This window comes from Bidens hawaiensis, unplaced genomic scaffold (genome assembly GCF_021521415.1).
Source record: "Bidens hawaiensis isolate Kalapana, Puna unplaced genomic scaffold, B.hawaiensis_p1.1 tig00037895_1, whole genome shotgun sequence".
Classification (NCBI taxonomy): Eukaryota; Viridiplantae; Streptophyta; class Magnoliopsida; order Asterales; family Asteraceae; genus Bidens; species Bidens hawaiensis.
Window position 1 is genome coordinate 132,170 of NW_027496633.1, and position 12,006 is coordinate 144,175.

The 12,006-nt window shown below is 36.3% G+C and overlaps 1 pseudogene; it reads right to left on the reverse strand.

The window, feature by feature from the left end:
* Nucleotides 1-10,553: 10,553 nt before the first annotated feature.
* LOC143589832 (uncharacterized) lies at nt 10,554-11,591 on the reverse strand (annotated as a pseudogene).
* Nucleotides 11,592-12,006: the final 415 nt, after the last annotated feature.

The following is a 12,006-nucleotide window of genomic DNA, read 5'->3' on the forward strand; positions in this document are numbered from 1 at the left end:
AGTAAGTAATATGTATCTACGGATACGCATGAGTAAGTATGTGAATGTATTGTATGTTACATGTTTTAACTAGAACTCACTCAATGTAGCTGACTTTTAGTATGCACGTAGGTTAATAGACTGAAGCAGTTACTTTGAGGGAGACACATGGCAGAATCTAAAGAAGTTGGCATTTGCAGAAAGATTTGTCATGATGTTAAATAAGATGTTTTCTGATATGTTTTTAAAGACAAGTTTGGATGTTTGTAACGAATGATTGAAGTTTTATTTATTCTGCGAAAGTTTTAATTAATTCTGATATTTAGAACTGTGCTTAAGAGTAAATCCAACGCCAAAGTAGGGCACCGGGATCGGGGCCTTACAGTGTTGGTGTTGATGTATATGACAACGGTTTGGTGGTGGGTATTGTTGGTGACAGTACGTGTGCAGTGGAATTGTGATGAAATAGATATGACAATGTTTGTGATTTATATGGAGAGTGATTTAATTAGGAGAAGAATATAATGAAAGTGAAATGTGTCTAATTATTATGAGAGAGAGAGTGTGATTAGTAAAAACCTTATTATTCTTTTTCTATTTTAATGCATGCATGATGTGGTTAAATCGAGTCCACAATATTAGTTCTTAAAAATCTATATATATATATAAGGGAGAGATATTTTGAGAATTTGATAAGTTATAAGAACTTTAAGAACTCAATTTTGGACCACGCATTTAATTAAATGAGTTAGAATATGTGGCTGAGATTAAATATGATTAAAAAATAAATCAGGAGATAGAATAAAGATTTTTGTTGATTAAACAAGTTTAAACTTTAGTTACACATGTGTAAAAAGTCGATTCGGTGTGTAAACAATTACGGTAATTTTTTGTACATTACTTGCACTTACGTATTACACATGTGTACAAAAAATTCAAAAAAAAAGTTATTACGTTGAGTTCTTTCGAGTTCATAAAAGTCAAAGCGGTTCTCAAAAGAAATCAATCATATATATAAATATATATATATATATATATATATATATGAGTGAGATCTAGAAAGAACTCCTCTTAAAGTGAGAACTATATAGCTAATAAAGAATTATTTTAACTTTTTTCTAAAAAATATTTTGTATTTTTTTCTTTCAGACTTCTAATAAGTTGGCGTTGTTCCTAAATGTTCCTAATGTGCATTTGTGCAATAATGTGCATTTTATATATATACAATAGTTATTTATTGCATATAATATAACACAGTTGCATTATACATAACATACTATTGAATAAATGCAAATACAACACTATTGCTTGTATGCAATACACACTATTGCATATATGTAATAAAAAAACTAACGCACATATGCACTATATCATTTTTTCTAATTTTTGCATATAAAATAACACTATTGCACATATACAATATAAACAATTGCATATATCTATTACATAAATAAAATACACACTAGTGCACATATGCAATAAAAAAAGTTGATGTATTACATATGTGCACAACAACAATTTTTTTTATTATTAACTTTTTAATTCTTATTAATTATATATTTTTTTCTTGTGAAGAATAAGAACATATAACAAAGTTGAAAGAAAAATAATTTAAATTTATTTTTAGTTAAATTAAAAATGTTTCGCTATTAATTCTCTAGTTCTCTATATAATAAAGAGTTATCTCTTGATCCTCTCCATATATATATATATATATGAGTGATAATTTGAGAACCTCTTGAGTTGTAAGAACTTTTAGAACTCAAAATAGACCACACATTTAATTAAATGGGTATGGAATATGTGGCTGAGAATAAATCTGATTAAAAAATTAATCAGGAGAGAGAACAAGTATTTTTTATGATTACACAAGTTTAAATATTAATTACACATGTGTAATAAGACGATTCGGTGTGTAAAAAAATACTGTAATTTTTTGTACATTACTTACACTTACGTATTACACATGTGTAAAAAAAATTCAAAAAAAAATTGTTACGTTGAGTTCTTTCGAGTTCTTAAAACTCAAAGCGGTTCTCAAAAGAAATCAATCATATATATATATATATATAGTTTTTTTTATAGATATAATCTTAAACTGTTTATTATGTATTGGGCCCAATATTTTTTTTATATATAACCCATTTAAGTTATTGGACCCGAACTAAATTTAAAAATAAACTATAATAATAATAAACATTAAACATATGACGAGGCGTCGAGTGGTGGCCAATTGAATTCCAAAAACGTTGAGAGACTAGAAGCCCATTCCTAAATCTTAATTGTGACACTTGGGCGTTTTTATTGTTATAACGTTAATGTCGTTTAAAAATTACCTTATATATTTTGTCACTCGTTAGGGCCTACATATTTTTTTATTTCCGCTCGAGCGATGCATAAAAATTCTCAGAGATGACCCTGCACCCGATGGTATTAAGAATATGTGGGCCATGAACATAGTGGTACAAGTTGGAATGTTAGAATTGAATCTGAGTGTGCTGGCGAAGGAATGAAGTTGGGTAGACCTAAAATTGAATATCGGGTAATTTCAGGAGCAAGAATCGGGTAGGAACTACATTCATGTGTTGCTCAACACAAGTCAAGAACCGGGTCGGGTTTTGATTGGTTTTGTCGGGTTTTCATTCGGGCTTGATCGGGTCTGGTCTGGATTATGAACGAGTAAAGGTGGAACCATGAATAGAGGAGAAACTGAAACCTAGGTTTATGCCGAACTCTAATTAGGTAGTATGACTGATGGGCTAGTGTTTATCTATATTATATATAATAAATGAGACATGAACAAATTAAGATACTAAGTTTTTAAGTAAATTACAACTTTAAATGCATATGGTACATCTCATAAAGTATTTAAGATAAGGGGAAACTTTTCTATTACAAAATATGCTTAAATATAATTACAATATTTTCCCCTTAACTCAAGTTTTGTAAATTTATAAAATCTTTGGCCCATCATCTTTACTCATATGTTCCTTTTAATTTCAATTTTAAATCAACTTCCCACCACCGATTTTTAAACAAAAGGATGAAAAATACACTAGGGGGAACCCTCCTTTTATAGGCCAAGGAAGGGTATCCATGACATCATTGCTGACATCACATTAGCAAATTAAATCATGGCTTACATCACACAATACTAGATATTTTAATACATAACATACTTGCTAAAACCACTTAAGAGTGATTAAGCTTTATTCTTAAGCACACATTAAGCAAAGCAAAAGCACAAAAATAAATACACACTACTTAATGGAATTCTTTTGGCACATGCTTCTTCATTTCCGCCATGTCACAGAATTCGATAGTGAAACCCGATGAACTTGGGTACGGGTCTTCGTTTGGTGGGTCATAATCATAATTCTCAGAGTTAGATGGATCAGATGGATCTTTCACCCGTGAGTATCTGTCTTCATCAATCTCGAAAACTTCATTAAATGGGCACTTACTATTCCAGTAGTCTAGGATAACCTGATCCCATTCTTTTGTCTTGGGGGTCTTCAGTTGTCCAGGCGTCTTCCTTTGCCAAGATTTCAGGGGGAATCTCTTCAAAACTTACTTTGTTTACCTTTGCCATGTAACGACGGATTTCTTGCCATGGCCGAAGATAATTAATTTTGAAGTAATAGCTGGATGGGTTCATCTCAAACCATCCGTAGAAAAATTTGGACGGGTCATTAACCTTCCTTGTCGGACCACTCCGTATGTAACTTCCTGGTTTTTCGAACAACACTAGGCAGTGCCTCCCTGTCTGGATGACAACATCATTCTTTGATTGGGCAGAACCAATCAAGGAGTTTAACCACGTTTGTTCTTTCTGGGGCCATAATTCCGGCTTCATGGGTAATTAGGTAGGTGATGATTTTTTCAGATTTGAAGGACATGGCTATTTTATACTTTTCAAACAAGTACCAGAAAAACCCTATGGCTCCTGTTGGTAGTTGGTATAGGTTGCCAATTTGTAAGATGTTAAGAAAGGGGTAGTCTGTGTGAAACATGTAATTCTTCATGAAAGGGCCATTTTGTTTAAGAGTGATGGTTAGGAAGGTTTTGTAGTTTAACTCATAAACATCAAGGTTGTTTCTGTTGATCACCTTGAAAACTTCTTCTGGGATTCGGGATGTGTTTGGCTGCTTGGGAATGGAATCTCTTTCCATTTTCTTAGTGGCTTTCAGATGATTGTTTTCACTGGTGGGGTGATGCTGTATCATGGAGTTGTTCATGCTTTTATAGACCGTCGAACCTTTCTCGGCGCTATTAGGAACAATAGAGATTCTTTGTAACAGTGGTTTCCACAACAGTTTAGGTTTTCGAGGTGACACTCGAATCTTTACTTTTGACTTTTTCTCTTTAAAGTTGTGGTTAATACCGCTCTTCTGGATACTTCCCTTCTTTCATAATTTCTTTGCATGTGGTCTTCTGACATTCTACTTTTGCTTTTTCAAGTGGGGCTTCTTTTTTCTGAGAGATTCGTTTGTCTGTTTCTTCAGGAATCTTTACCGACAGTGTGCAAACAGTGGTTAACTGTTCTTCACTGTTTTTCCAGGTCGGCAGATAATCTTCCACAAGAAGCCTCTCTTCATCTTCTTTGGGAAGGAAACCTTCATCGTGAGATGACGTTAGCATGTACATATACGTCACGTCATCATTGGAGTCACTCGAGTCAGATGCACTTGAATCACTACTCGAATTATCATACCTGATAGAGCAAATCGTCTGCTCCTTTGGTTCATCATCAAGAGAATATAGAGACTCTAGTCAGAGACGTCTATTGGCTCAACCATGTTGATTTGCTGCATCAAGTCCTGGGTTTTCTTCCTGTCTTTGCAATCTCTTGCGAAATGTCCTTTTTGGTTGCAAACATAACACCTGTCTATGTTTCTTCCTCTGTTTGATATTCTGCTCAGGAATTTCCACTTACTTTCTGCCTATCTCTTCTCTTGTGGGACTTCTTTCTTCATGTTGAGTAGTCTTCATTGAAACTATAATTTTTGGAAGGACGTGAGCAGTTGCAAGAGGATTTATCTTTGCATTTTATCTTGAGGTGCTTATCATCACAGGCTGATCCAAGGCTCTTTCCAGTTCTTTCAAATTCTGCCAAAAATTTTCTCTGGTTACAAAGTCTTGAAAGAGCATTTAGGACTAGCTAGTATAGTTCACCGAGAGAGACTTGGGCGAGTTAGATGTTCTTTACTTCTAGGGATCTGTATGCATCATTTGACAATGATTCAGGGAATGAGTTTAGAAAGACCTGTTTGAGATTTACGTCATCTACACCGTGTAGGCAATAGAAGCGTTTGGACATTCTGTTATAGTGTCTTTCTAGGTCCTTTTGTTTAAATGAACAACACTTCATTTTCTGGAATTCATCCCGTGCTTTCACAGTGAATTCTATTGGGTTTCCTAGAAATTCATTGTGAATTATATTCATGAAGTCTTATGCCGTTGGGCGTTGCTTGATTTGCATTTGTCGATATGCTCCCAAAGTTAAGTACCAATCCCTGAGTCTTCCTTGACATCTTGTCAGGAAACGCTTGATGACCATGTCGATGTCATAATATTGCAATTCTGAAGAGCACCATGTTAGCATCTCAACATATCTCTCGCGCCATTGTGATGGCGGGATGTCATCAAAGGTGAACTGTTGCTTGGAGTCTGTGTTAGAAAACACATTTTTACTTGTCTGTGGTTCTGTTCGTGACTCAACCTCTTCTATATTAGAGTTAATATGATTTGACTTTGTGGTTTCGGGTTGTTTCATGAATAAGTGCTCAAATTCATAATTTGGAGCTACGTCAGAGTATTCTGACCGTTCTTCAGAACTGACATGTGATACATCATCAGAATGACTGATGATCAGGGCATTTGTTGGTGGTCGTTGGTGGTCATGCTGAGTCTTTTTGTAGGCCATCATCATGCTGTCATCTCTGACCTGCTTGTCTTTCTTAGAACTGCTTGACGGTTTCTGGTCTGTGCTACTTGACGAGGCACTACGATTAGAGGATGACTTTCTTGCTCTAGCTCTGATCTGAGCTTGTTCGTTTTCCCATAGGTTCATTGATGGTGACGTTTTTTACCACGCGTGTACCGGTAGCGGCTATGGCTCAAAGGCTGTTCTGACAAACGGAGCACTTGGTAGCCTCCATGGATCATCGGCCATGGTTGAAGTTCTTTGTTTCTTGTGCTGCCTTTCGAGGTCTACAAGCTTGGCTTTGAGGAACTTCATTTCTGCTTCTTTCTGGACTAGACTGTTTTGATTCTGTGGGCTAGGAGCTTAGTTGACTAACTGGAGTAATTCATTATGAAGGCCAAGCATCTTGGTCCGTAGCTCATAAATGATACCCTCCAGGGTTTGCACTCTGCCAACCAAGCTTTCTTGGGTTTGGTTAAACTTGTTCTACTGAGCCAAGATAGCTTTGAGAGCGTTGTTCTGGGCAACAACATTCTCACTTTGCCAGTTGAGTGTAGTTTCTACAACTGTGATCTGGCTTGAGGATCCTGTGGGGTTCATAGTACTGGAAGGTTGGACTTTCCAGCTATGCTTTGTCTTTTGTATAGGATCTTCGAACGAGGTCAGGGCCAGGAACTCAGTCTGGAGATCTGGAGACGAGGTGGATGGGGTAGTTGTCATGAAAAACATTCCTTTCTTCTTAGGAGGGGCTTTGGGTGATGAAGGTTTGGCTAGTCTTGGTGTTGGTTGTGATGGTGAATCACCATAAAGGACATAGTAGTCAAACTTGCCTGATGGTTCGCCAAGAAGACCAACTGTTGGATCTCCCGCTTCATATCTCTTTCTTAGAGACCTTTAGGACCCTTTCTTTTTCTTTGGAACGTGTTCATCGTATTCAACCCTGTCTTCTTCGTCTAAGCATGACTGGCAGTTGCACACGTCATAAGAAAAATGTTCTGTCGAGGTTGGGGTCTTTACAGGTTGCATCATGTACATCGTTGAGAAGACATTTCTTTTATCTTCTTTCTTGAACTTTAGTTCGACAAGACCGTCCTGGAGTCGGACGAAGTATGGAACTGTCGTTGTCTGGACAGGAGCCTGATGGATCTGTTCGTAATTAGTTATCCATTTTTCTGGGAGGAGCTTAAGGAGCTCTTCTCTGGATAGCTGCTTAGGAACATGTGTTACTGTTGGCACTGCGTTGGAATCGATGTCGATGAGCAACGCATCACCAGAATTGTCATGCCCGGGAACCATGATGTCCAAACAGTGGTTTTGGACTCTGTACGCCATCTGATAGTGGAAAGTTGCTTGAAAGGCATTAACCTATTGAGCACCTCCAATCTGGATCTGGGCTTTCAAGGTGGTTAACAGTGATGGATCGTTGTGAGGTATGTTGAAGTTTGGGTAGAAGGTGACAAACACTGTGCCGACGTTCAACGTGGTCTGGATAGTACCAATACAGGCGTGTTGGTATTCTACAAACCTGGAATTGACTAGGGCGATTCGAGAGAATGCTAGTAGACCTTTTCTACCATGGAAGGTTAGGGCTAACCTTACAGCACCAAAGTGGATGTGGGTGAAGCCTTGTGCTTGGCAGATCCTTGGAATATCTGGGAGAAGGGATAGATTTAAAAGGTGTTAGGAGTTTGTGGCTGGAAGCTGGTGTGAATCAAACTTGGAGGTTTGAACATACTCCTTGACACCTGGGTTGGGGTTTGAACTAATTATTTTTTTTTTACTCTTTTAGAAAGAGAATTTTGGGGTTTTGAAAAGACACTAGAGGGATTGACTAAGGGCATACTAGTAATAGGGATTTTAGAGTCATCTGGTAGATAAGATAACTCATATAGTTGATCAATCCTAGACGCTGACGACCGACGACTGGACATGGAACTAGAACAGGACAGACTCGACTCGTGGTTCATATCTGAGTTTTGACGTGACTTGACACTCTTCTGTGTTTTCCCAACTCGTACTAAACTAGAGACTTACAGCGACTCTTCTGCTCTTTAACGTCGTCTTACCACTCACGAACAAATTGTCTACCGACACAGGGAAAGTGTTTGTACGTCGTATCAGATTGTTCGAGTCCTCAACAAGATCAGTTGTTCTGATGTGAGAGATCCGATCAACGTCGGCAGTCACAGAGCATACTTAAAAGATCCGGTAAAGGCGGAACAGGAGCCTCGTTATGGCTCTGATACCATAAATGGGGGGGAGTGTATGGCTGATCTTCAGGAAGACCAGTAAGAACCTCAAACATAAGGCGGAGCTCAGCTTGGCAACCTCTTCTGGAGAACCAGTGAGAACCTCAAGACACTAAGCTAGGCTAGGCTAGACAATCTTCTAAACCTCAAGTGACTAGTCTTTCTATACTTGAGAGAACCCTCAAACAACCCACCAGGAAATATAAAAGATAAAAGACTCAAAGGAGTTTTTAGTGAGAGAAACTAAAGAGAGGTTAGAGAGAAATATATAAGAAGAAGTTTTTATTTCTTTCCAAGGATGAAAAATACACTATGGGGAACCCTCCTTTTATAGGCCAATGAAGGGTGTCCATGACATCATTGCATACATCACATTAGCAAATTACATTATGGCTTACATCACACAATACTAGATATTTTAATACATAACCTACTTGCTAAAACCACTTTAAGAGTGATTAAGCTTTATTCTTAAGCACACATTAAGCAAACCAAAAGCACAAAAATAAAAACACACTACTTAATGGAATTCTTTTGGCACATGCATCTTCATTTCCGCCATGTCACAGAATTCGATGGTGAAACCCGATGAACTTGGGTACGGGTCTTCGTTTGGTGGGTCATAATCATAATTCTCAGAGTTAGATGGATCAGATGGATCTTTCACCCGTGAGTATTTGTCTTCATCAATCTCGAAAACTTCATTGAATGGGCACTTACTGTTCCAGTAGTCTAGGATAACTTGATCCCATTCTTTTGTCTAGGGGTCTTTAGTTGTCCAGACGTCTTCCTTTGCCAAGATTTTAGGGGGAATCTCTTCAAAACTTACTTTGTTTACATTTGCCATGTAACGACGGATTTTTTTCCATGGCTGAAGATAATTAATTTTGAAGTAATAGCTGGTTGGGTTCATCTCAAACCATCCGTAGACAAATTTGGACGGGTCCTTAACCTTCCTTGTCGGACCAATCCGTATGTAACTCCCTGGTTTTTCGAACAACACTATGCAGTGCCTGCCCTGTCTGGATGACAACATCTTTACCCATTCTTTGATTGGGCAGAACCAATCAAGGAGTTTAACCACGTTTGTTCTTTCTGGGTCCATAATTCCGGCTTCATGGGTAATTAGGTAGGTGATGAGTTTTTCCGAGTTGAAGAGAAATAAAAACTTCTTCTTATATATTTCTCTCTAACTCTCTCTAGTTTCTCTCACTAAAAAACTCCTTTGAGTCTTTTATCTTTTATATTTTTCGGTGGGCTGTTTGAGGGTTCTCTCAAGTCTATAAAGACTAGTCACTTGAGGTTCAGAAGATTGCCAAGCCTAGCCTAGCTTAGTGTCTTGAGGTTCTCACTGGTTCTCCAGAAAAGGTTACCAAGCCGAGCTCCGCCTTGTGTTTGAGGTTCTTACTGGTCTTCTTAAAGATCAGCCATACACTCCCCCCATTTATGGTATCAGACTTTTTCGTACGTTAATAATTTTTAAAAAAATTACACCATAAAAATGAGCATTCTATTGTCTTTAATTTGAGTGTGGTATTGTTATATATATATTTAATTAAAAAAATTTAACATGTAACCTATAGGTGTTTTCTTAATTCGATTTTGACGGTTTTTAAGTTAAATTGTGAGCCAAGCCGCCTGTAACATTTTGTTGTCGTTGAAGACCGAAACACACCCTTGAAAATTTAATCTGAATCGTTACAAACAGTTTAGTTTCACGGATGGAGCTTTAATTATGAATTTACCGACCGGTCAGGTTTTATATAGTCGGTTTTCGGTATAGACTGCAAACTAAGGGCGCGTTCGTTTCACGGAATTGTTTTAAAGGAATTGGAATTGGAATTGGAATGGAATGGAATGTTTGAAAATCCCTATCATGTGTTTGGTTGGTTAATATGTCTTTGGAATTGGAATCTTCTCCACTTTATTCATTTCTCTTCAATCTACTAACATATAAATAATAAACTAACAAAAAAAATGATAATATAAAAAAATTTAAAAATATATATATAATTAACTAAAAAATTGAAAATTTATTTAAAAACCAAACAAAAAAATAATTAAAAAAACTAAAAAATATATTAAATATATAAAAAAAGTTAAAAATAATTTAAAAAAATTAAAACTAATATAAAAAATCTAGAACTACTAAAAAAATTTAAGAAAATAATAAAAAACAAATTTATATGTTTTTATGCTTGTCACACAATAACACGTCATAACACCACCATAAACAAACATTTGATACGGTTAAGTTCAAAAACCCATATCACCCATCTTCATCATACATGTCTAGACCAATAATACTAAAACCAATGTTCAAACATACGATTAGAGAGTTTTCAAAATGCGAATAAAAGTCGTTCCAACATATGACAACAAGTTGTAAACACCATTAATTAAAGTACCAAAATACGAGCATATGACATACCAAACTTTTACTTAGACAACAAATACCTCACCCAATCTTCTCTTTCTTCTTCACCCAAATCCCAAAAGGTCGACACCCTGTTATAGTCACTTTTGATTTCTTCTATAGCTCTAAACTTTTCCAATTGAGACAAAGATGTCATTTTTTTAATCTCGTAAGTGATCATTGTTGTTTTATTTTCTTTCTCAAGTTCATACTTTATCCCTTCGCTCAATTCAGCCGACGTTTCCTTAAGACGGTCACCAAATAAAGCAACCGCATCATTGAAATTTTAAAACAAAGAATTAACTTGGACCGCACGTTTCCTCTTCTTACCTCGACCACTTGAAGTTTCTTCAATTTGAACACTTGCATTAGTGCCTTCATTATGACTAAATTCATCAAATTCATCATCCATTTGGTCCTCTAGTTCCTCCCTATTCGCCTCTTCTTCCATCTCGGCCACACTTTTGGCTCTATCGCCTTGAGCTCGATCATTTCCAAAAAAAACACACATTTCTTCATAATTAGGAAGACTTTTACGCTTCCATTTATCTTCCGTTGGATGACTCTATTGACAAGATATGATTATAATAAACAAAACATCAATACGTTTTATGATTAACCAAATAAAAAATGTTAATAACATAAAACTTTAACACATACCTTAACATAAGCTTCCCACACGGGAGTTACAGCGGTCACACAATTACGTTCTTTATCATAACCAAATCCACTAGTTTTTAACATATCTTGAACGATTACCCACTCTTTCTTCATTGTTTTGACTCTTGATTCGATGTGCGGTCTAGCCAAAATGCCAGTTCCGGGAAGTGATTCTTTCAATGATGATTCAAGATGTTTCAAGTACCCGGTTCTAAAGGAATTGTCGGATTTAAATCCATTCGTGTTAACCAAGTCTACAAAGGCCTCAATAAGTTTTGCATCTTCTTCGGCACTCCACCCTCGATATTTTCTATTTTTCTTCATTTCTATAGAAAAACATGAACTAAAACATAAATATATATATATAACATAAGAATCACCTAAAATTCATAATAAACAAAACCAAACAAACAAACAAAAATCACAAAAAAGTATTTAATCATCCAACACCACCAAAATAGCATAATCAACACCAAAAATCATAAGCAAGTATTTAATAATTCAACATCACCAAATAACATAATCAACACAAAAAATAGCATAAGCAATTAGTTTCTAAGACATTCTTAATCAATTGGCACTCCAAGAGTCAAACATGTTTTGGGCAAGATTGTTTCTAAATGTTGTCCATTCATTTGAAGTTCTAATATAAGTTATATTATCTTCGTCTTCCTCGTCTTCTTCATCCGCAATTACGTTGTCGACCTCGGTCTCTTCATCGCCCTCTTCCTCATCCTCGTCCTCATCCTCGTCCTCATTACCAAATGGATCTATTA